The sequence below is a fragment of the Typopeltis vanoorti genome, chromosome 4, assembly GCF_054136105.1.
Source record: "Typopeltis vanoorti isolate ZY-2024b chromosome 4, IOZ_Tvanoo_1.0, whole genome shotgun sequence".
NCBI lineage: Eukaryota > Metazoa > Arthropoda > Arachnida > Uropygi > Thelyphonidae > Typopeltis > Typopeltis vanoorti.
The window spans coordinates 167,927,946-167,954,821 of NC_143552.1; the positions used below are offsets into that span (position 1 = coordinate 167,927,946).

The following is a 26,876-nucleotide window of genomic DNA, read 5'->3' on the forward strand; positions in this document are numbered from 1 at the left end:
TAGACTGCAATATTATTAACAAATTGTATTTAGTGAATCTAACACAGAAATTAAATAAAGTGAAAAAGACGGTATTTTTTTTGTCTTATTCTTCTGATTTCACATTTGCGCTGATGTTCATAGAGTATGATTTCCCACTGGTGCTTACATATAATTCACATGATTTTTCTCCATGTGACATTTCAAAACAAGTTGAACTATGGTTTTTACATAGTTCAATTATGTAAAACTCATATCTGTTAGTTCCTATTGACTGTTGTCCTCTCAGCCCAACATTTATTTCACAGTAGGGATATTTATATATATATATTTTAACACAATTATTATATTAGATATTCTTTCCAATACAAATATTTATGATCACAACAAACAAGAAATCCATCACTCTTTCAAAGTTTTGAAATTCATGCACATATTGTTTTCATCATTTGGTATCATTTAAAAGAACGGGTCTGGCTATTAAGTTCGTTAATGTTTTTTGATTTTTCTCTTCCAATGGTGAGTATTTTTTGATATATGCATGTTGATTCACTTGTTATCTGCTCATCATTTGCGGATATCTTGAGGAGAAGAGGGGGAGCATTGCAGGGAAGACCCCTGTCACCCTCTTGACTACAATTTCATTTCCACCACCTAACGCTATTTTTTCCTCTAAAGTTATCAGTATCAGTTGGAGGTGACATCACTAAAAGATATCTGCAAATGATGAGCTCATCCCCACTAGGGTGAGCAGACATCTTCTGGAGGAGAGGGGGGGGGAGAATTGGGGATGATTGGGTTAGGGGTGGGTATGGGAGCATTGCAGGGAAGACCTCTGTCACCTTCTTGACAACCTTTTCACTTCCACTACCTAATGCTATTTTTTTTCCCATCCCAACAATTTCGGACATATGAGTGAGAGAAATAGTCACATGGTCTAACATCAAAAACGCTTTTTGAGGATAAAATAGTTAACATAATAAGGACAAATAATATAGAATTTCCTTCGAGCCACAGAGATAAGATTTGCCCTATGATGTCTCAAAGTAAGATAATCTTATTCATCATATCCAACAGCATGTAGAAACATGTCCGTGAATCATCTGCACGAAAGTTTCATTTTGGAAGGAATAGTCAGGGTTAAGGGTCAGGTAAACAGTACTATAAAGAAAAACAAGTGAGTCAAGTGTCTTTGCAGTTACGGCAATTCGTTCATCCCGTACAGCTATTGTATTGTGTTGTGGTGTTTTGTATCCAGGAAAGTAAAGTAAAATAATGGGTGAGCCACAAGTCATTGAAAATTTCTTTCTTCAGGAAAATAGCACGAGACAAAACTCTTCACATAGCTCTAAATGGATGGAAACCGATTATTATTTTAGAAGACACGAACATTGTGATGTATTTATCCAGGACCACTTGGGAAAAGTTATGCAGGAAGTGGTCTGATATCCTCGGCTACTTGCAAAGAAGAGTTGACTACAAAATGGACCATGCTGAGTGTTATATTCTGAAATTCCAAGATGGGGAACTAATACTTGATGATACAGGAACTGATGTAAGTAAAGTTTTTTCTATTAGTTGTGAAGAAGCTGAGAGATTTTCACCAAAAATGTGCGACATCGATAATCATTTACTATTTTTGGAAACTGAATTACCAGCTATTCGTATCATGGGGAAAATTATCGCTAATCATTTAAATTCATCAATGGTAAAATTAGACTTTCAAGATTTTATCCAATTTGATAAAGATTCTTAATTTTGGGACATTTACGAACATTTTATGAAAACTGTTTGTGTATATTTGCTGACAAAAGAATACACAATGTTTAGGGAGGCATGGTGTGATTTCCAGACTGACACAATATCAAATGTATGGATGTGTGCTTACCATGGTATCTGATTTAAAAACTCTTTTGCGTGACCAGTTATTTTGATTTAATAAATTTAACCAAGAAACAGTGAGTAACAAAAATTTTATTCATCGAACTCTTTGGAAAATGTGAAGAGTAAACTAAATATTGTGAAATATTTTTAGGTAATTACATGTTTCAAATTTTTATCAGTGAATATACTTGTAAATAGTAATTCAGCAAAATAAAATATGTATTTGTAAACTTAAATGAACAAAAATCTGTACTTTTATTGTTGTTTTTCCACAGAGAATATTTTACTCAGTTATTTTGATTAGAATTTGATATTTAAATCCACAACTTTATACCTTAATGCAATTCTGTTTAATTATTTAAAAAAAATCACTACTGTGAAATTAATGCCAGGAACGGGGGCGGGGAGGTGTTGAAAACTGATATCCATGTATTGATTATTTTAGATATTGTCTAATGCTACCTATTGACATTGTTTGAGTTATCTGAAAACCATTTGTTCACATAATCGAAAATCCGAAATGTTAGAATTTGGATGTTTTACAGAGAGAGAGATAGCAGATATAATTAACCCAAAAACGTGACTTAAACTCATAGTTTGGTATAGAAAAAATGTTTGTACTCTCCAGATAACACATATACAAATTTTACCTTTCCCCACACAAAGTAAGATAAAAACACACCAACAGTATATCCAACAGTATGCAAAAACATGTTGTTGAGTCATCTGCAGAAAAAGGTTCATTTTTGAAGGAATGGTCATGGTAGGGCATATAGTAAGGGTAAACAGTACTATAAGAAAAGACCAAAGAGTCAAGTGACTTTGTTCTTAAGGTAATTGTTCATTCACTGCAGCTACTGTTGTGTTTGGTAATGTAAAAATAATGAGTGAGATACAGAATTCTTTGAAAGTTTCTTTGTGAAAAGTTCTAATTGTTTAGAATTTTGTATCAGAAAGTTAACATAAAATATAAGATCAGAGCTAATAATCAGTGAAATAATAAGAAATAACTATTTATTTGTGGTGCCATATGAAGTAATCTAAGAAGAATGAAGGAAACGAATATGAAAAATCGACAGTGGGTGAAAAATACGAATTTTCGGTTATCATTGCTATAATTGATTGTCAATTTCGTTTGAATAAGACTTATAAATTTCTTTAGGAAATAAATTTGATTTCTGATGGAATTATTGTAAGATATACATTGACAGAATCACCTTGTAGTTGGAAAGAATTACCTGAAAGAGTTAAAAAAATCAGAATTCTTGGTTAATAAAATATAACCATCAGCTGAAGCAGGAAATTGGTTCACTATATCTGGACAAACTAAGAAAGTGGATGATAGAATCAACATGCAAATATCAAATATTACTCGCCAAAGGAAGAGAAAAATCAAAAACATTAACGAGGTTAATAGGGAGGCCTGTTCTCGATTTAAATGAAATTGGATGCCCAAAACGTGAAAACATAACATGTGCTTTTAAATGCTTTTGGAAACATAATGAAAGATTTTGTGCTTTTAATAATTCTCAGAAGTATATGTATTGGTTTCAAAAAACTAAATATGCAACCCTTAATTTTACTACAGTAATAAATTCCCAACAATCAAATGAAAATTAACTTTCATATGAGAGTCACATTGTCAAAAACAACATGATGGCAATTCCACAAGCATGGGTAGAACATTTGAACAACAGCGCAATTTAACAATAAGATTAAGGAACAAAAAAACAGATTGTATTTTTCACTTTGTTTATTTTCTGCATGTTAGATTCAGTAAATACAATTTGTAAATAATATTTTATTCAAATAAAATGTGTAAATTTAAATGAACATATTGGGTGTCATTGATGTGTTATACAAATTTAAGTAAGACCATAACGTTTTTTTTCTCCTTGTAAAATTTCATGCCACAAACTAACCAGAGACTTTTTTTTTTAAATCCACTTCCAAGAGTTGACTGTGTCAACTCTTGAAAGCAAAAGGAAATGGGTATGAAATTAATAGGCAGAATTTTAGCAGGGAATATTTCACCTGAAAAGTGACAATTTATTTATTATATATGTAGATACCTCCAATAGACTAGAAAAAACAAATCTTAATTAAAGTACGACTGTTAGAATTTGATTATTTACAGAGGGGCATTAGATATTTTAACGCATCAAGTTACTAAACTCTTAAAAAGTTTGTTGTATAAATAAAAAGGTATCATAGCATGCAGATAAATATCACCCACAATGAATTAAGCGGACCAAACACACCATGTGATGTCCCTGACAGATGAGGGCCCCAGCGAAATTCCAAACTCTATAACAACAAACATTCACGTCACGATTCCTTTTCTTATCTTGATCAGGTCAGAAGTGTCCCACCAATCACGACACGATTCCTTATACACTAATATATCTCCCTTTCCATTCAAAACAACATCACTTATTTACAACTAACAAATGACGTCACTTATCTTCATCTGATAACAACAAACATTCTTTATGTTATCTTGATCTGGTCAGAAGTGTTCCACCAATCACGACACGATTCCTTATCCACTAATATATCTCCATTTTCCATTCAAAACAATAATGACACTTATTTACAACTAACAAATGATGTCACTTATATTCATTTGATAACAACAAACATTCACGTCATGATTCCTTATCTTATCTTGATCTGGTCAGAAGTGCACCACCAATCACAATACGAATCCTTATCTCTACCGTCACCCATAATTCCATACGCGAACCAAAACACAAGAACTGACCTCACTGACATATATGCCCCCAGGGAAATTCCAAACATTACAAACTCATGACGTCATCAAATGAACAACCAATCATGTCACGATTCCTCATCTTATCTTGATCTGGTGACACCCCTACGACTGTTTTGGCTGAAATATATCCTCTTTTAATTCTGTTACGAAATTGTTCCATCTCTCTCTCTCTATATTTTTTCTTTACTTCTCATTTTGCAATTGAACTGTCTTTTATACTCTATTTCTGCTTCTAATGTTTTGGAATTTAGCCATTTCTGATAACTGTCCTTTTTTGTTTTTATTATATTTTCCATTTCTTTGTTCCAGTCTCGTAGTCCTCACAAAGAATGTATACCGGTACTTATTTTACACACACACAAAAAGGTGTGGCATGTATATACATACGTATGTCTTATAAAAAATAAAATAAACGTTTAAACTTATAAGTTTTAACAAGTTTCTGATTTCTTTTCAATTTTCCACCCATCCACATATTAGATTCCTATAAGTTAACAACCGCTGTTTCATTTCATTTCATTTGTTCAAATGTAACCTTTGAAATCACCAGAATAATTATATAGTTATGGATGAATATGGATTACATTGCTCACAGATATGAACCAGGAAGAAACAATACATGTATACACATAATTATTTCGTTATATAACAGAAAAATATATATACAGTCATCCCTCAACTTACGTCCGTGATCCCATAAGAGAATAAATAACATTTTTGGCTATACTTTCGAACAAGAGGCAAGTGAGTAAAGTAAAAAGGTTTCTTAAGAAAACTGACATAAACTGGGTTTTATTGGCCAAAAGATTTTAATTGATACTAAGTAAGAAATACCAACAAGTTTCGCCAACTTAGCTTCTTTAGGGTGAATAAAAGAGCTGCATAACAACTTAAACAGTTCATGAAGGAATGAACCAAATACAATTGTATTTTTTACAAATACAGAAGAACGCGTACATCAAATGCATGGAGCGTGTATGATGTCAACTGTTGTTATGCAGGAACGTTCTATAATTAGCAGGAAATTTAACTCTGGTGTGCTTAATGATCTTATGAAGATCTTCCAAATATCAGCTAGAATTAATCCTTGGTTTCTGTTGAGGTTGTGTTTAGAACGGATGAGTGTTATGGCTTCTTTTATGTCGGGAGCAGAAATCTTTCTCTAAATAGGGCATGGAGCTTTTGTCCCATTCGATGGTATGGTTTGTCCTCGAGAAATGAAGAGCTACCACAGAATTGTCTTCTCTGTTATTGTTCACATCTCCTACGTGTTCTTTTTTCTAATTTCCAAACTTCTTGAGGTCTGACCAATGTAATTTAATCCACGTGAACAGGAGACGTTATAAACACCGGCATATTTTAAGAAGGCATGACTGTCTTTCGGAGATCTTAAAAAATGGAGGATAGTCTTTAAAGGTTTTAAAGTGACTGGTATTTCGTGTGGCTTGAGGAGTGTAGCAATCTTTTTAGAAACTGTCCCAGCATAAGGAATGGCGATGGTGGATTTGTAATGTATTTCCTCAGATTGTTGTTGGGAGGGTCGCAGAAAAGTATCTTATGGATCAATTTTTTTTGGATAACCATTGTCTATCAGGGTTTTTGATATGTGGGATAGTTCATCTTTGAGGTCTTTATCATCTGTAGCAATGCCAGAGGCCCTATTTTTAGCCATGTACAATGCTTAGTTTTTGAGAAATGTGGTGCGAAGATCTGAAGTGTAAGTATCGACCTGTGTTGGTTGGTTTGCAATAAACTGCAAGGCTGATATATCCATCCATTTGTTTCTTAATTAAAGTATCCAGGAATGGTAATTGTTTGTCCTTCTCAAGTTCCAAGGTGAACTTTATTTTGTGATGGAAGAAGTTGATTTTGGTAAGAAAATCAAAAAGATGTTTTTCTGTGTTTTTCCATACAATAAGAATGTCATCCACATACCTCCACCATACTGTGGGTTTAGGATCTAATTGAGACAAAATGTCATTTTCCAGTTTCTCCATAAAGAGATCTGCACAAGGGGGAGGGGGGGGGCTGCCCATTGCGAGGCCTGTTAATTGTTCGTAAATCGTTTCATTCCATAAGAAAAAAATTAGATTTTAAGCAATGATGGAAAAGAGAAGCAATATCTTGAGGGATTAGGTTGTTCAAAATGCTGATTACTTCTTCGACTGGAATATTAGTAAATAAGGATATTACATCCAGGCTTGCAAGAATGTCTGTTTCGTAGATCGAGATGTTCTTCAATTTATCAACGAAATGTTGTGAATTTTTTATGTAGGTATCCGAATTACGGATGTGTGGCTTAAGGAGACACGTGTGTCTCCTTAAGTGTCAATAATATGTAGGAGAATTAAATTAGCAACAATGCATCATGTGCAGTGGCAACAGCGCATTCAGCGGCAATCTCCTTCGGCAGTCAGCACGTTTCTTCAACAGTTTCCTCTGTTGATTTTATATTTGAGAAAGGTTATTTGTGTATTTATCGTTAAATATTTCACGATATTTTGTGCAACATGGCCCCTATACGCCCAATCAAGAAACCTAGTGAAAAATCACAACAAAAGAGGCGAGCAATTGATCTTGAAACGAAGTTGCAAATTATAAAGCAACATGAAGCTGGTAAGCCAGTCGATGTGATCGTACATGACTTCGGATGGTCTCGTTCTACAGTGACAACCATTTTGAAAAATAAGGATAAAATCGTAGAGGCTGTGAAAGGATCTGCTTCCATTACATCAACAATAGTGACGAAGCAACAAAGACAAGGTCCTCTCGGTGATATGGAAAAGCTACTTGCACCATGGATAGAGGAACTGAACCAAAAGCGCATACCCCTTAGCACTATGATCATAACCACTAAGTCTCTTCAGCATGTTGAAGGAGAAAGCAGGGCCCGATTACGACTACGGATTCAACGCTTCTTCCGGTTGGTTCATGAGATTCAAACAGCGTTTTGCGCTGCATAATGTGAAAATGTATGGTAAATTTGCAAGTGCCGGTGAGAAGGCTGCCAAGGAATTTTGTGGAGAAATTGAATAAAATTATTATGGAAGAAAATTATTTGCAACAGCAAAATATTTAATATGGATGAGACCTTGATTCGGAAAAAAAAAATGCCCGAGCGGACATTCATCCACAAAGAAAGCTAAAATCTATGGTTTCAAAGCTCTTGAAGAACGTATTACGATTCTGTTGGGGGGGGGGGGGGGGGTGATGTGGCTGGATATAAACTGAAACCATTTGTTACATGACAGTGAGAATCCACGAGCCTTCAAAATCATTAGAAAGCATACTCTTCCAGTTCATTATCGGAGCAATGAGAAGTCATGGATGACTCAAAAATTGTTTGAGGATGCCTTAATCAACTGTTATGCGAGTGAAATGGAAAGCTATTGTGTGAAAGAAAATGTAGAATTTAAAATTTTATTAATTCTTGATAATGCTCCAGGCCATCCGTCTTATATCGGTGATCTTCAAGTTGAAGGTCATGTTTTTCCCTCCAAACACTATTTCATTGATTATAAAAATCAAGTGAATATTAGATCCAGGATTATTTCAAACTTGAATGTAGAAACTGTGAACGTTTCCTAAAAATAAGTTGACCAGAGAGCTTAGGGGAATACACCCGCCGGCATTTACGAGTTGCCCTAGAGCGAACTACAATACTTTAGAAAACATGAACGCGTTACGAAACTTTCATAGTTTCTACATTTGGCTTTGAAATATAATTGAATCTAATATCCACTTGATTTTTATAATTTTGCATCGCCGAAATGAAGCCTTTTGGCTCTTTATTTTAGTAAAAAACTACTTCATTGATCCAACCGATGGATCAGAGAGTTCTGGCAGCGTTTAAGGCTTATTATCTACGGAGAACTTTTTCACAAGCCATTTCCACCGCTGAACGAAATGACCAGACTTACATGCAATTCTGGAAAGCATTCGATATCTATCGTGCTATTAAAAATATTGCTGTGGCTAGGGACCTCTTAATATATGAGTGGCATATAGAAAAAAGACATGAAAAATGTTTGTGCACGCTTTTGGAAGTTTTGAAAAAAATGAAGACCTTTGTAAATTGAGTGGAGAAATAGGCCTAGCAAACAATCCGAATCACGAAGTGAATGATGGCGACATAGTTCGACTCATAGAAAGTGTCCCTGAAGAGTTGACCAAAGTCAACTGTTCAGGGACACTTTCGAACTGGAGGAACAACGTTTTACAGATGAAGACGAAAGAGAAAAGGAAGAGGGAAAAGAGAAACAAAAAGAGGTAGTTAAACAATTTACAGTGAAGGGTCTTGTAGAAATGTTCTCTGCAGTTAGTGTTCTCAAAATGGCTGAAGACATGGACCCTAATGTTGAACGCTACTTATTAAGAGAAAAAGCACATGATGCGTTTGCTTGCTATAAACAAATTTATGATGAAAAGAAGAAGAGCAATAAGCAAAGCACATTGGGCATTTTCATCAATAAAAAAGGTTACACCAGAAGAGCTGCAGTCTGGTCCCTCACAGGGAAGGTAATGAAGATGTGATTGTGGAGGAAATTTTGGGTGATTATTCTCCTGTTTTATAGTGGCAGTAACACACAGTACCGTTTTATAAGGTTTAAAAATTAAAATTACAGTATACTTATTACGGTTAAGTTCCTAACCTCTATAACTCTGTTGATTTAATGTATCGACTTACGTCCAACCGACATACATCCTCCCAGATGGAACGGAACCGCGACGTAAGTTGAGGGAAGACTGTATATAAATTGTACAATTTTACGTAGCGTAATACATAATGATTTTATTCGTAGTTATGATTCACGATATATTTACAATTACATCTAAGCAAAATAAATCTAAATTGTACATTACGTACCTAACTATCAGGATTTATATAATTCAATCATATTATTGAATTATGAAGTTACAGAAGATTGCATTATATAATGCAATCTTCTGTAACTTCAGAAAGCTTACTTCAATGGCACGATAGCAGAATTCGACAGACGCTACTTGCATGCATCCCTAGACAATACATTAACAAAAACTTACCTAAATTTTAGAAAGCTGTGGATTCTTGGTTTTCTCTGATAAAGCTATTATTTATTACTTATGCATTTCGTAGATTTCACTTTGAAAGTAAAATACATTAGAGAAAACGAACTTGCTTATTTGATTCTTTTGCTTCAAATGAAACGGCATCTGCAAGTCATGCAAAGTCATCATGTCCTTGTCTACCAGTACTGCGTAGTTACACAGATAAATATTGGCCAACCGCAAACAGTAAACAAAACAGTTAACTCTTCTTTGGCATAATGCTTTTTTTTTTTTTTAAATAATAATAATTATTATTTTACTATGGAAAATGCTCCGTGACAATGGTCATAGTTACCTACAAAGGATGAAAAGCATAGCATGCAATTCTCCGAATTTTGCGCCTGAAACGATTCCAGTGCTAATAATAAAAAAAATTCAGGCCACTAAATTTGTACACAACAAACAGAGATCAGATGGAATTTAAGTAATGACTTGTATAGTTCAATGACCACCTCTATATCTTTGCTTGTCAGTGTAAAATAAAGAGGTGGCATTTCTTTATGCTGTTATCACTTTTTTTTTTCTTCATGATTTCAACATCCTCCTGCAATGCGATACCGTCTGTTTTGACACTGACTGTTTTTCTTTGTTAACTGCTATTTATATTAATATGGTAGTGCACTTCTTCTCTGATCTCCTGACCAGTTGTCAAGTCGATGCAATTTATTTTTCAAAGCATATGAATCTCTCTCTCTTCTTCCTTTTGTCTGATAACCCAAGTTCTTTGGAGAACTGTATATTTTTTTCCAAATATTTGTAAATTTGGTCATAATAGAACAACCTACATTTATTCTGTGTTTAATAGTTTCATCAGAACTTAACTCGTCTGTGATAAAGGTACTTGAGTAATTAAATTTTTAACCTGTTCCAATTTCTTTGCTTCCATATTCAAGTTAAATTCTCCTATACTGCCATCTTGGTTTTTCTTAAGTTTATCTGCATAGCATATATTCTTGCTACAGATGATATAATCTGGGTATTTATATTGTAATTTTCGTCAATCTTCATTATAATTAAGAATAAATACAAAACTAGTGAGTAGCACACCATCCATTATGCTTATATAGAAAACCCACTAGTCAATATCTTCTTGATAACCCTTTTCATAACACTATAACAAAAGTTCTGCATTACTGTCCAGCTAAAGAAAGAGAAATCCGTATTTTATCAGATTTCCAGAGGAGACTAGTAACTGCAAAAAAAAAAAAAAAACTCATATTAGCTTAAGTTAATAAATGGTGTTTATTATTTTACAATGACTAGTCCCCATGTAATCTTAATATAGGAAATCATCTGATATATATCCTAAAGCTTATATGATATGTTACAAAATTGGTATTTTAGATAATTAAGACAAAATGGGGGGAAAAAAAGAGCTCGACTTATTCCGCTCACTGGCAAAGATTATCCAAAAAGCAGTCAATAATTAACTAAGAGCAATCACAAAATTTAGGCTTAGCAACAATTACAATGGTATGAGAGAATGCCCCACTTTTCTGTTAAAATAAATTTATGTCAATATATATATACACACACACACACACACACACACACACACACTAAAAAAAATCTAACACCTTTTATTCCATAAAAAGAGGACGGAATTTCTTTAGCCTGAACTAATGTTTTAGTAAATTATGAGTCTCCATCATGCATATCACCCTATTTGCTGTTTGAAACAATGACAGAAGCAATACTGGCATCGCAATACTGCGATGCCATTAACAGATATAATATGTATGTTATCTCCTTCTGGCCGCTTTGCCTATTTTGTGGGATGAAAATCCTGAGCTTCTGGGGGGGGGGGGGAGATTATCCACTTCTCATGCTGGCTAACTAACCCTCGAAACCGATACGGAACTGAACTACGGAGACTCGTAGCTCAGTTGGTATATTCTGTAAGAGAGTACAACTGACTCCATCTCTTGCTTCTATACTGGTTTTACTGCTTGCAAGAGTGAGTTTTATATTTTTCCAAGTGAACAGGTGGTTAAAAAAAAAAAAAGCTATTAGTTTGTATCAAACATCGACTAACTCGGGAACTGACTAGAAAAAAGTTTGTATAGTCTGCGATCGGAATCGAACCCAGGATGGCCTTCTTCAGACAGTCTAGTATTATGGAAAAAAGTATTACCAGAAGAATACAAATAGACTCCCTGTTGTATTCAGGGGTGTAATTTTATGTGATATCGGGAAACAGAAATTGCTTTATTCGGTCTAGCAGCGCAACTGACTTTTACCACACCGTGTAATTTTAATAATTAACATATGTGACAAATGCGCCACACGCATATATATATATATTTTTTTTTTAATAAGGATTTAATGACTTTAAACCGAGATAAAATATTAAGTTTTAATGAGAACGATTCAACTAGTTTCAGCTTTTTTACAGCCTTCATCAGGTATCCACTAAAGATAGAAAATAATAATAAAAATTGAAGTTTCTAAAAAAAAAAAAAAACTGAGAATCACAGGTAAAAAAGCAGTACATGATTGACATATAAAAAACGTTGTATTTTTTTAAGTTGTTCTACCAACGCGCCATTGTTTATTGCGTGCGTGCTTGTAGGCTCTCGTGAACGCCAGTATTGAACAACTGCAGTATGGCTATCAGGGATGTTGTAACTCAAACTGTTGTTTAAATGTTCCGGATTAAGAAGGATTTCCCTGGATTCCACAATTTTCCTTTCAAACTCATCACTGCAGCGAAAAATGTTTTCGGATCTATCCTAGCAAACTGAGTGACTTTGGAGATCATCATGAGGATTGTTTGAGAAAAGAACATGACTGGATAACGCAGTTGCATATGATCTTTTATAGGAGATGTCTCTCTTATGTTCCTCTATACGTAGTTCAATAGATTTATTAGTCTGTCCAAAATAAGGAACATTACAATCGCACCATCATTTATATACACCTGGATATTTTAGGTTGTGATGAATAGGCTTCGGATGGCTCATAAGAGAACGGATTTTAGGAAGAGTAGTGAAAAACGTCCTGATGTATTTTTTAAGGACTTTAGCCAATTTATTGGAGACTGAACTAATGTATGGGATGGAGATGCTACCTTTAAAAATAGTAGTTTCTGTAATGCACTGCCTAGGAGGATCCAAAGAAATTTCTTAATCGTTTTTTCAGAATATCCATTTTGTTTAAAAATAAGAGAAATGTGATTAATTTCTTTATGGAGTTCATCTGTTTCATTCAAAAGAGAGCGTGCTCTGTGTCCTAAGGTAGAAATAGTTCCGAGCTTTTGTGGTGGAAAATGAGATTGACAGTGCAGATATCTATTAGTATGAGTGGATTTTCTGTATATAGAGATTTTAAACCTATCAGAGCATCGTGTAAGAATTACATCCAGGAACGGAAGGCAGTTATTTCGTTCTAGTTCGGCAGTGAATTTTATATTAGAATGCTGGTTGTTAAGATGATGATGACAATCCATATAATAAAAATATCGTCAATATGACGCCTCCAAAGTTTCGGGTTAAGTGAGAAGGCTTTCGTTTCAAAATCTTCTAGGAAAATGTTTGCTAGAACCGGGGATAAAGGGATGCCCATTGCTAGGCCTTGGTTCTGTTTGTAAATGGAGTCCCTATATCTGAAGTAGCCAGATTGAATACAATGCTTTAATAAAGCAAATATCTTTTTAAACAATTTGTCCTTTAGTAATGTTAATACCTCCTCAGTAGGGACGTTAATAAATAATGAGAAAATGTCAAAACTTGCTATGATATCATTTTCGCTGATGGAAATATTTGTGATATGAGAAACGAAATCTGCGGTGTTTTTGATGAATGATGAAGATTTATTGGAGAAACACTTGAGGTATTCTGCAAGATGTTTAGAAAGCTTATAAGTAGGACCATCAATTCCTTCCACAATTGGGCGAAGAGAGGTGTTTTCCTTGTGGATCTTCGGAACTCCATAAATGCGTGGTATAAGAAGGTGTAGAGAGCGTCAAGAAAGGCGAATATTGTGAGGAAGTTCACTTGTAGTCTTTAACAGATTGTTTGTACGGTTTTGTAGTTCCCTTGTTGGATCATCCTGAAGAATTGAATATGTAATGTTATCTTCAAGCAATTGAAGCATTTTATTGTGGTAATCTTCAGAGTTGAGGACGACTGTGGCATTGCCTTTATCTGCAGGTAAAATAATGATGTTTTTCTTCATTTTAAGATTCTTTAAGGCCTGACTTTCGGCAGGAGTAACATTATCTGTTGGAGGTTTAGCATTATTGATAATGAAGATGGATTCAATACGGAGAAGTTTTGCCAAATGATTAGGAATAAGTGAACTGGCTATTTCTATTTTAGTAAGTAGAGATTCTTTTGGAATAAACTTTGATGATGGAATGAAATTTAGCCCTTTGCTTAGAATACCTTTTTCTGCAACTGTTAAAACATGTGACTAATTGTTTACTACAACTTTGTCAGGATTAATACAGGAATTGATAAGATTGATAAGATTAAGCTTATTATTAATTTGTATCCGTGTTGCTTGCGCTTCACTGTTAAAGATAAAATCATGAAAATTTTCATTATCCACAACCTCTCCAAGTTTCTGAGTTAAAGATCTTTTTACGTTGAACAAAAAAGCAAAACACTTTTCTATCTGAGGCTCTCTCGCTGAGAAGATCTAACTTGGCTTTACGATAAATTATTTTAGCGCTTCTGTTTTATCTTTTCTTGAAACGATATGAAATTAGGAAAAACTTGATTGAATTTACAACGTTTGAGGAAAACTAACCTGTTGACTCTCAGTCCTATTTTCTTCAATGTTTTTTTATAATTCTTTTGATGTCAGAAACGATATATCCTTGTAATTTAATTACTTAAAAATTAAACCTGAGTCTCTTTTCTTTTCTTTTTTTTTTTGGCACATTTATGCAGATATACTTAATATCTCAGATTATGATACAGTTTAACATCACTTTACTTAATAGGATTCATGCGAATGATAAATAACAGTACTACACCGCGATCTAGACTATATACATCTGAATTACCATGGAAACATCTTGTGCATCTATCACTTCTAACTGCTGCTAGGGGCGCACCAGCAGTGTCCGGCGCTGTGAAAACTTTAGTTGGCGCCCTTATACCCATCCCCCCAATAAAAAAACAATCTTTATAAAAACGTTATTTTTAATATTTGTTGCCAATAAAGATAGGAGGGCATATTTTTAAAGTCAGGATCATTAGCTATACGTCGCGTGTGTTCCGAAACTAAAATCTGTACTACAAAAATTATTCTTTTCATAACTTCATACCAACGTTTCCTTTCGTTATCTAAAACTGTTTGTTGCAAATGATCAATACAAGTTTTATTTTTTAAGGATGTAATTAATTCTGTCCATTTTTTGTAGTTGTTCGAATGATTTAAATTTTTCTCATGACGATTCAGGTACATTGCAAGATGTTGCCTATATTCTGCTGATAACAGCAGAATATACAATAAGTTAAAAACTGCAGCAGATTTTCTTATATATGTTTAGAGCAAATGCGAGTGTGAACAAGATTAAACAAATTCAAACGCGCGTCATCCAGAAAACAGTAAACTCACGCTAGTTCAAGTTTTTACTTGTTTACGCTAAACTACTTGTTAGAACTAGGATCAGAATAAAATAAGATCTTAAGGAATAATAACAATAAGTGATTATAAATAATTTGTTTAAGACAAATCTATAAAAAATAATTAAACTTTAAACAAAAATGTAATTTATTTTGATATAATTAATGCCTTTTTTTTCTTTTTTTTTTAAGTATTTCCTCCTAGCCTGAAATCTTTGGCGCCTTTACTATCCGGCACCTGTGTGCGTCGCACACATTGCACATATTGCCGGCGCGCCCCTGACTGCTGCCTTAAATAAAAGTTTACATGTCGTAAGCATTGGGATATCAAATTCAGTTGGTTGTCAGGCCGCATTCCGTTAATGCGATAAGCCTGTATACCTCAACCGGATTTTTCTAACTCAAATTTCCACCGCTATGCATCGTATATTGAGGTACTATAGCATTCAGGTAACAAACAAAAAATAACAATCATCCCAGTGTTTCACAGAATTACTGCAGACATATCTAAGTTCATCACATCGGTCTATTGTCTGTGAAATGCGTGTTCTACGGTCGGTTGTGTTTTCAGTGAGGAAAAAAAAAAGTCTGTCACGGTAAGTGACTAACTCCCCTTATGTTAAAAACTTTTTATAAGCGAGTCTTAGATGGGATTGAAACTTAGATCCCTACGACAAAGGAGTCGTAATTCGTAGCGATTGAGACACGGTAGGGCAGCGAGGATTTCAAACTTTTGATGCAGGATAAGTAAAGCTACGCCAAACGAATACATAAATAATATAAAAACCGTCATCTGATAGTCATATATTATAGGCACTGATGCTGTAAAAGTGTAAAGGAGAACAATTATTAGCTTAAAGTTAATGAATGGAAACACCATTTGAAAATATTAAGAATGCTTGAAAACCGGGCAAGCAAAATAATTTTGAACGACCCAAGCATATTTAACAATTAAAATGACCAAAACACCGATTCCGGAGAGCCTGTGTAACTCAGTAGAAGTGGCGTTTGCACTCTACAGCACTTGACCGCACGACGAAAGGCGTTCAAATCTAGTCGCCGACTAGAGGAACTTTTTCTAAGCCTTTTCTCGACCGGTTCCAGAGTTAGTCGATCTCTGGCACGGGCTAGCGGGTTTTTTCTCCCGGAACTCGGGTTTTTCGTCCCGTAAACTCAAGAAAATCGGCCGTCGAACCCACACTATTTTCAGACATTAAAAATGTGTTAGGGTTAGGGACCACCAGATGGCGGCACTTACTAGCCGCCTTCTTCACTGTGTGCCGATTAATTAGTGATAGCCTTTGGTAGCTATCTCTGATTGGCTACCAGGGAGATTGAACTGCCCACTCAGTCTCCAAAAGTTAGATAGGACTTAAAAAACGGCCTCGCCTACTCCCTATATGGGAACAAAAAGGCGTTTGCTGTTTTTTTTTTTTTTTTTTTTTTGAACACCGATTCCATCCATGAAATGAGAGCAAATAGGATATTCTGAGTTTTATTATTATAAAACTAAGTTTCACTCATTTCTTTACTGGTCTGTTTGTGCTTACTAAATTAAACTTACATGCCCTTTCAAGATCTACAAGTTATTCCGTTATAGACGGTCTACCAATAATTGTCCGGACACCCCTGTTATTTGAAGTTATGGAACATTCCAGGTTTGTTAATAATAAAAAAAAAGTGTACAGATAGTAAGTAGGAAGCAGTATTTCATCGTAGCAGTTGAATACAGGTGGTATGGTAAAACGACGTGAACTCGGTGACTTCGAGAGATATGTCATCGTGAGCTGCCACATTGGTACCATGTCCATACGTGCCACTGCCGCTCAACTGGAGCATCCAAAATCAACGGTTGACAGTGCAATCACAAATAAAGACGTTTAGACATCACTAGTGCCGGAAAATACCTAGGGCGATCGCCGAAAATGACTGACAGGGACAGAAGAGTGTTAAAAAGGGTGTCACACAAAAACCAGCTACAATCGGCACAGACCATTCACGATGAGATCCAGAAATAGAAATTTACTGCGTTTCTGCGGCACACAAGCCGAACATCACAACAACGAACAAGGCGGCTCGTCTGGCCTGGTGCAAAGAGCGTGTGAACTAGACAAACGACCAGTAAAAAATGGCACTTTGGAGAGAGAGAGATGAATCAAGGTTCACCTGTTTCCAGTCTGATGGCAAGATGTGAAGGCGGCCTGGTGAACGTTTGTTACCACAGTGTGTTGTACCCACAGTAAAGTTTGGCAGTGGAGGAGTAATGGTGCGGTGCGAATTCAGCTGGTTTAGAGTGGGAACCACTGGTCGTTGTCTGTGGTTCCATGAAGGCAGCTCAGTACCCTGATATTCTGGATAATCAAGTGCTGCGAACACCATGGAGTTTTTATGTAACGGACCAGTGTTACTATCAAGATAATAATGTCCCATGCCACAAAACTGCAGCTGTTATGGAATGGTATAAAGAGATAGGTGATAAACAACTGCCCGGGCCTGCGAAGAGTCCTGACTTCAATCGCATCCAACACCTGTGGGACAAATTGGATCGGCGATTGTGATCCACCGCAACACGTCCTCGAACTATCGCTGAACTCAATACTGCTTTGATGGATGAATGGAGACAAATTCCACTGATGTTTGCTGCACATTGATGGAAAGCCTCCCTCAAATGGTGCAGGAGATGATCAAAGCCAAAAGGTATCAAAATGCTATGCTAGTGTCCAGACAATTATTGGTAGATAGTGTATATCCTGGTCATAAATATTTTCTCATCTGTCCATCTCTACATTAAAGTCTTGAGAAGAATGTGAGGGATATGCATCTATGTTTCTATGCAAAAAAAAGTGGTTCGCCTATTGTCTACCAGATGAAAGAGTAGTCAGTAATTCAGATGTCGTCCTAAACATGTTAAAGAATACTGCGCTTTGCTTAGGTATTCATTAATAAGTTACATATTGTATTATAATTACTTAACAGTTTATACCTCTGTTCACGGCCTTTAACGTGCAGTCGGTTTAGGTTAATTCCATTCTGCACAAATCACGAAGCTCTATCTATAAAAATTAGAAAATGTCCTATTTGGCGCGAACCCAGTTTCTTCTTCTCCAAGCTAATTTTCAGCAATCTGTCTCACTCCCAGCCTTCTCAAGAAAGCTGCCGAAATTATAAGTGGGGCATTAAATGGCAAAATTCATCTGTAATTTCCAGTTAGGCAGAACGAGAGTTGTGCTCCATCCGGGATTCAATGCTCTAACCAAGCCTTTAATGTGGTGTAGCCATGTAAAAGTTTTGCATGGCTACACTACGTGTTCAAGGTGCGTTTCCTTGAACATAACTTTATCCTGCCTTATGTCTACGTAGCCAGGAAACATCAGTATACATAATAGATGTAGCCTTCATGTCAAGAGTCAGCTCTATTAGTAGTATACACACTGTAGACAATTAGTCCACATTTGCCGTTCACTCTGTTACCACACAGGTGCAAGAAAGATTAGAAGCGTTTTTTGAGATGTGGGATTAAAAGCCATTAGAAGCATCACTACAAGTTGCACATCAAAATTGTACAGCATTTACAGAATTTATATATATATATATATATATATATATATATATATATATATATATATATATATATATATATATTTATATTTAAATTGTGTCCAGAAGTGTAAGTCTTCAATTTTAATGAACTAGCAACTTAAAAAATAGGATTACTGCGAGTTAAAAATGCTTACAAGGCATCATTAATTTCAAATAATTTGTAATGAAAGTTCGTGCATCATTTACTTCCACATATAATTTGTATGTGCTACGCTGTACTACATACAAATGTATGTACTACAACGGCAACGTCTGTAATTTTAAGTAAATTTCGTTTATATTTCTAAAAGACTGGTACCACAAGTCGTCCCTCCATCTCGTTATTAGGTTAGGCTACTCTACACAAAACTGTACAAGCAGAGAGAAAGAGAGAAATACGAAAACAAGGGACAGTCTAACAACACATGGAAACACCCCCTTACAAACGCGCATTCTGGAAAGTGCAATCCATTTGTACATCGATTCAAAAAAAAAAAAAAAAAAAAAGAAGAAAAAAAAAGAGTTTTGGCCAAAGAAACTATGGTTGTGGCCAGTATATTACGGCCAGTTTTCTGGCTTTGTGAAAGGAAAAAAGAAATTCCGTTAGTAAAACCCCACAACACCTCAGTAAAACTGATCAGCACACCTTCAATTGATTTTTTTTTCCCCTTAAGATATTTATACAAAAATAATTAGTGCTCTTTGTAAAAATACTGAACAAGAAACATACGCGATACAAGACGCAGTTAAATTTATAAATATATGCTGAGTTGGGTCGTAAAACAGTTTAATACACTCCTGGGGAAGAAATCAACGGACACAAACAACCATCATGCCCGCCTTAAGATGTAGGACCTCCGATTACTACGATGACTGCAGCAATTCAGAACGTACTTTCCACAAGCGCACGATAGCGATCAATGGGAATTTTGAACTATTCTTCCTGTAAGAATGTACTGAGGTCCTGGATTGTTGTTATGGGGTTGACGTCTCGTAACCTCATCCGACGCTACAGTTCATCCCGCAGATGTTCAACAGGGTTGAGATCAGGGGTCTCAAGAGGCTACGCAAGTGTGGTGACGTTTATGTTCACAAACAAACCACGAGGTTACAGCAGTAGTCTTATGACAAGGTGAACGAGACAATGGTCACTTCCGTAGAAACGCCACAAAGTAGGAGACATTGCATTGTCAGGAATGTTCAGACACCTCTAAGAATTAAATTGCTCATGGCACCAGAGGTCCCTGGCAAAACAAGGAAAATCAGGACTGTATCATCACACTCCCACCTCTGAATTTCATAGTTTGGGTTGCGCACTCTGGTAAGAGACGTTCACCGGGCATCCGCCACACCGAGCCACCTGCTCGGCAGAGCATGTAGCGTGATTCTCCACACCATAAAACATTTTCCAGTCTTCCAAGTCCCACTGTACACGATCTTTGCTCCACTCGCAACCAACGCATTACCATAACCAACATGCAGCGTCGCTGCATGTAGTTCGGGTAATGCGGCGCTTGCATATTGTGGCGCTACCATGGAAACCCATGTTGTGAACCTCGGTTCTGAACGTTTTTGTACAGATTCGTGTTCCAGTCGATGCCTGGAACTCCGCATTCAGTGTGTCGGCTTTTACATACCATTCTTCATATCACCCTATGGTCACGTTCAGTGAGTGTGGTGAATCGTCCACTGTAAATGACTCCCTGCGCTTCCATCTCGGTGTGGTATCACTGATTGTTGATCCGGGATCGTCCAATTTGTCAACAATTTGCCGACCAGATAGGCATGCAACATGGCATCCTATGACAACGCATGTTTCGAATTTAGTCAGTTCACTTCTCGCAGCCATTTTACCTAGGCACAGTCGTACTGACTTGGGAATACCATATTCCTCCAATTTATACCGGCTACAAACACGACTCATTACATGGCACGATGCGCCTTGTCCATGGGGGATATCCGTTGACTTCTTTCGAAGTCGTGTATATGAAACCAAAATGTAAGAGGTTGCAAATCCTAATACCATCACCTACACGTGGCTAACTTAATAGTGTAGCTAATAATAACAATCTGATGTTGAAGTGCCACGTGTTGGTAATTTATCAGCCAGCAAGAGGAGTCCGGCGATGTATTTCCTGAACAGCGAATGGTCGTAGTTCCCAACTGTTCCTTGAGGGAAATGGCAAGGGAGGTTGCTCCAATGAACAGATAACTGACATAAAAGATAAGTTAATTTGATTAGATAAAAGATGAACTATGCATGGGGGTTCACCAACATCGCTCGCGTTTAAACTTCGTTAGAGGGAAACGGAATAAAGGTGGTAGAGATCATTCGGTGGAATAGCGCCCATAAACGGAACATGAGAATGACTAGAGTCAGTCTGTGATAAGGTCAGCTATCGTTTTCATTAAGTATGAAGCAATTTTAAGAACATGTTCGCACAATTCAAATCACCGGAATCCTACATAATTCTGTATTGGTTGTCGGAAGGCTAATTTTTTACTGTTTGTCTATTACTTTCTTTTCTTACCTGAAGTCTTATGCAAATAAGAAGAAACTACTAGATCTCTGAATAAAGTAGCTCAGTACTTCTAATGGTCCTTTTATCTTGTAGATTGTTTGTGCATCTAAATATATTATTACGTAGCAGAAAATATTTCTTTAACAGCGTACGCGTTTCAATACTTAAGTGTTGTGACAGACTTAAAACGACCACGGATAAAAGAACTTTCCCTTTTCTAATGGAAAATAACAGTTAAAATAACTCGGAGCTTAAAAACAAATGGTAGTTACCAATATGCATGTGAATGAACTTGAATACCGGGAAATTGAACGTAAGTTCCATGCAAATATTCTGCAGTCTATTATTGCGCTTTCCTTGTGCAATTTTTGCATGTCGACATACGGGTTAAAGCGACACTTCGTTTTTTGTTTCATTTATGCAGATTCAATTCGGTACTTTCGCTGCATTTTTTTGAAACAGGCTTCAACGTCTTCCATAATCATATTCCGTTTTTCATTCAAAATTAGTATCCTGTCCTCAGCCTCCAAAAAATTGGTATTCGTTTTCCTTCAAAACACTACTTCTCTCCTGCTCAACTGCAAACACTTTATAAATCCTAAAAAAACTGACCAACCTTGGAATACTGTTCTCACATTTGAAGTACTGAAAACCTCCCTAAGAATTTTACACAGAAGAGGGCAATCCAGTTAATAGGTATTCACCCTTTCTTACATACTCCCTCCATTAACTTTCTCACAGGCCTCTAATCATGTAGGAACACGAGGCAGCCACTGGTTTATCCTAACCCTGTTTATCGTAATGAATGCAATCTCAAGATTTTCAAGAAACTTCTTAATAAATTCCTTCTTTCTGTTAAGCACTTGGCCATGCACAACACGTTGTTGTTATATGTTTTGAGATCTGTGCTCCGATATTTACAAATATCAACGTGAATTTGATTTTTTTGTCCTACATATGACAGCTTGTTTTGAAAAGATGTCTTAACGTGCCCTGCAGTTTCTGTTATGCTTCACTGCCAGTATTACACATCATCGCATGAAACTATCTCCGCCTTCCCTCACACACTTCCAAAGTAGCATTGCGAGAGCGCAACTTACTAACATTGCTAGTTGAGAAATATCCTCAAGATTACAAGCTATAGTTATTAAAGCACAGCGATCTCCAATTATTTCGCAGATAGATCGTTACGCTGCAGTTTAATAAACTGCATATGACAATCATGTATTCTAAAAGTAAACTACAATTATAGTAAAACAGCTATCTGTTATTACAATCAACATAAATGTGAATAAAAATGTTTGCTGACATTCACCACAGGAGGCAAGTAATGGACAAGGGGACGCTGAATAGTAAAGTAATAGATGCTATTTAATGAAATTCGATTACCTATATCCTCAATTTTCACTGGGGAGAAAAAATTAACTTCCTTTTCTGTAAAAAGTTTTTGTCGTTAAGTTTTTAACAATGGGTAGTTCCAATTAATGTCTGCATGAAGCCAAAGCAGGCATTCGGTTCCTGTTCAAACTTAAGAAAAGAAAAGCCTGAAAATTAATAATTTAAAAAAAAAAAAAAAGAAAGAATAAGCGTTAGAAAATCAGACAGTACAAATGGTGAAAATTAGAGAAAAGCAAATCTGAAGACAGAAAAGGCATCCGTGTGACTGCCAACGGTATACCGGGCAGAACAGCGGTCGCGAGGACAACGACAGACACCCACGCCTCATCGATGCTCATTGCAAACCGCAGATTGTCCAGCTTTATGCAAATTTACTGATGAAAAACTGGAACTGTTGTACCATGGAATCCAAGAGAGATTAAGGTTGTGTTTCTCAAACCAGCATCAAATCTATGCTCCTTCCACGCTGGTGAGTGAATCCACCCATCCTTACGCCTAATCATCAACGACCAGGTCCACAGTTTGCATCTGAGGACTAATGAAGGCTGAAAAAAATTTTTCAGTTAAATCTCGTTTCCAGCTATGCCGTGCCGTGTGGGTGGCACGTAGAGAATTAGACAAAAGCTGGGAAAAGGTATCATTCTAATGCATAGTCCAGCAGAAACAGGCAGAAGGAAATACAGTACTCTGTAGCATCTGCGAGTAACTATTCACTGTGGCTGATTAGGTGCACTCTTTCATGTTGAATGCCATCCTGGTAGGATAGATGTGTGTTCCAGCAGGATCATGCGTCGTGCCACGTTCGCGAGTAGGACCTAACGCAACAATGACTTCCAGGTCCATGGCTGCGGAATTCGAATCAGATACAAAACGCCTAGGATTTCGGAGAGAGATCCAGAGGTACAGCACACCTCCTGCAACTTTCATAAAGGTCTAAGTCCATACCTCAAAGCATGGCGGCATTTATAGCAGAAAGAGGGCCTACGAACATCACGACAGTGGTCATAGTTTTACTGAACTGTGTATTGTGAAAATGACTTAAATAATAATAAATTTAAGATACAGATGTAACGTGACATCAGCCTTACATCGGGATAATGCCAGACCAGTGACAAGCACCCAGCTAATTTATCTGTAAACCTCAATCTCAAACGTGGACATCAATGCACTAATGAGATATTTAAAAGATGCAAAGTTCAGACCTCACAAAATTTAGATTTTGTGAAGACGTTCATGACCACATAACATAAGTAACATAAAATAATTTATTAAACTAAAATCTTAATTAGTTTCGTATCAGAAATATGCTCATATTACAAAAGAATTAGAATTCTAGCTAGAGAAGTGAAACGTATCACATTAAACAATACAATTTTAATTTTCGGATGAAAATTAAACACCTAAACGCCGGTATAATAACTGGTACTGTCGCGTCTGTAAAATCATACTTGTCATAGCCATCTGTGAGATTTTTTGATGAATGAATACTGCATAATGATATTCTGGTTCTTAATACACTTGGGTAAGAGGCTACAAAATTTCGGAAGCCTCCGTAAATTTCCTGATAAAACAGCTAAGCTTTTTTTTTTTTTTTTTTTTTTTGCGAAAATACCAGATGGTCGTCATCGGTTGTATGAAAAGCTAAACTAGATTTTTCTTTCCTTTTCGACATTTAAAAACTCGGACATACGGATGTCTCAATTCTCCGAACTCTTTTCGCTACACCCCCCCTGAAGAAAGAGATTTTGTATGCAACATTAGGAACCACACCATTTAAGTTATTGCTGTATATTTCCCCTCAATGATACGTTATTACAGTAAACCTATAGTACATTCGTATTGTGAGTGGGCTAAAGATGTTTTTTTTTTTTTATTTTCATTAATTTACCAGTAAATGTATATTTATAAAAAAACAAATAAATAAATATATATATGCCTCACATCTCCCTAAACAAGTAGCGAACCTACTCAGAATTGAAGCTATTTTTACAATAATAATAGTCGTCGGCCTGCAGATAATTTATCTCGTGCTGAAAGAAAAGTTATCCACCATCTTCGTAATGACAACGACATTATTATCCTGCCAGCCAGGCCCGGCGCGAGGCAGGGGCGAATGCCGCAGGCAGAAAAGTAAAAGGGCGGAAAACTTAAGAGTTTATGTTAAAATTATACTGGAGGCAGAAAAATTTTTTTTAAAAATATTAAATTTATATATACATTTTTATAAAGATAATTATATTTTATTCTAATTATATAAGCTCCAAATAATTATTTTTATTTTGATAATCCCTTGGATCAGTACCGTCGACAGGGTGTAGTATAGAGGGAGCCTGCCTCATGGCTCTGCTTAACACTCGGGCGCTCGCATCTGATCTGACAGATACATGCTAATTGTTCACATCTATTATATAGGTTGAAGGTCATGAGTAGCTGCGCGTGAGTATATTAAGAGTGCTATTTTGCACTTTTGTTGCTGTCAGTTTAGTTTAACACGTGTTATGTAAAGATTTGTGATATTTGACCCTGCGGAGGTCCCGGCAGATCTGACAGAGACTTGCTAATTGACATATTTTATTGTATAAGTTGACGGTCATGACTAGCTGCGCGTGCATATGTTACGAGTGATATTCCGCACTTTTTTTTTTTTTTTTTTTGCTATCAGTTTGGTTGAACACGTTTTTTTTTTTTTTGTTTTTTGCAAGCACTGTAAAAAGTATTATGCTTTCAGCATAGCAATATTGTTTGCGATGACGGTTATGACAGTCTTGTAAATCCAACTATTGAAGATTCTGATTAATTAATGTTAAATGCATTTGCTTAGTTTTATTTTCTTTCATTATCGATGTTTGCGTTATTTTAAAAACAAAAATTTTTATTCTTTATTTCAATAATTTCTAAATTGTAACTGAAAATAAATAAACCATCATGTATTACTGAAATAGAGAGCCAAAGGCTTATTTATCATACATGTCCTCTAGAAAAGCGCTTCCCAAACTGTGGGCTGCGATCCCCTTGGGGACCGCAAGTTTCGTTGAGGGATTCGTGAAATAATAAAAAACAAGTTTTAAGACTAAGTAGTTCTTTTTTTTTTAAATCAAAAGAAACGCGTTTAATTTTTATTATTTATTATTTCTTTTATGTTTTTTTTTTATATTTTAATGAAAAAATCACACATTGGTGTTCGTTCACAAATTTTGCTTCCTGCGTATTTCGGCGCTTAATGAATATTAATAAATATATGCTTATTCATATAAGTTTCATTTTAAAGGTATTGATAAGAAGCACAAAAAAAAAGCGTACAAACGCAAAATCTTGAATATAAACTGTATTGAATATAAATATAATAAACATTATAATAATATATGTCGGTATTACGATTTTTTTTCGATGGGGGGGGGCGTGAAATATTTTAATTTTTCCAAAGGAGGGGGCCTTTACATCCATAAGTTTGGGAAGCACTGCTCTAGAAGATGTGCTTTACATTTATGGAAAATACTAAGGAAAGTCCTCTGGGGCTTGCTGAACCTTTACTACGAGTTGCCCACAAGGCACTACTTATGCTTGCATCCGCCGAAACTTTTAGTTTCTTGATATTCGGCACGAAACTCTTGTAGTTTCTATATTCGGCTATGAAATAATGTTGGATTCAATATTAACTTAATTTGTACCATCATGTATCATATTTGCAGTGTTTTTTCTTTATCTTTTTTTTGCATTTTAGCACATAGTAGTAGTGAATGTATCTCTCAGATATATACCGCGTCGTAAGCTGCAAAATTACCGCGGTAACTGAGGGTAACAAATGGCAATGCTGTAGCCAATGAAGTTTTAACTGAGGCCCGGCTATTGCCGTCACCCAGCCATGATTAGAGATTTTTAGCTCAATAACACTCAATCCACCCAGATTTTCTTCATTCAGATGACGGGATAAAGAGTCAAGGACTCAGTCCATCGCCCAGTTCTTTTAAGAACTTAAGAACTAAAAATTACCGCTGCGAGCTCCTGAGTGTTAATAAGGGCACTCGTTCAGCCGTATTACGGCAACAATATTTTACAAAAATACAGCATTTAGTT

General features: G+C 35.8%; 1 protein-coding gene across 4 annotated transcripts in view; it reads right to left on the bottom strand.

The window, feature by feature from the left end:
* LOC150107833 (paxillin-like) overlaps window positions 1-26,876 on the bottom strand; it is a 344,681-nt gene that overhangs the window by 242,475 nt on the left and 75,330 nt on the right. The window contains exon 1 of one of the 4 annotated variants that reach the window (XM_090392084.1): window positions 9,683-9,913. The exons of the other annotated variants lie outside the window; for them this stretch is intronic. The gene's annotated coding sequence lies outside the window, so the exon portion shown is untranslated. Of the gene's footprint in view, window positions 1-9,682; window positions 9,914-26,876 lie in introns of those variants that run through there. 4 annotated transcript variants of the gene reach the window in all.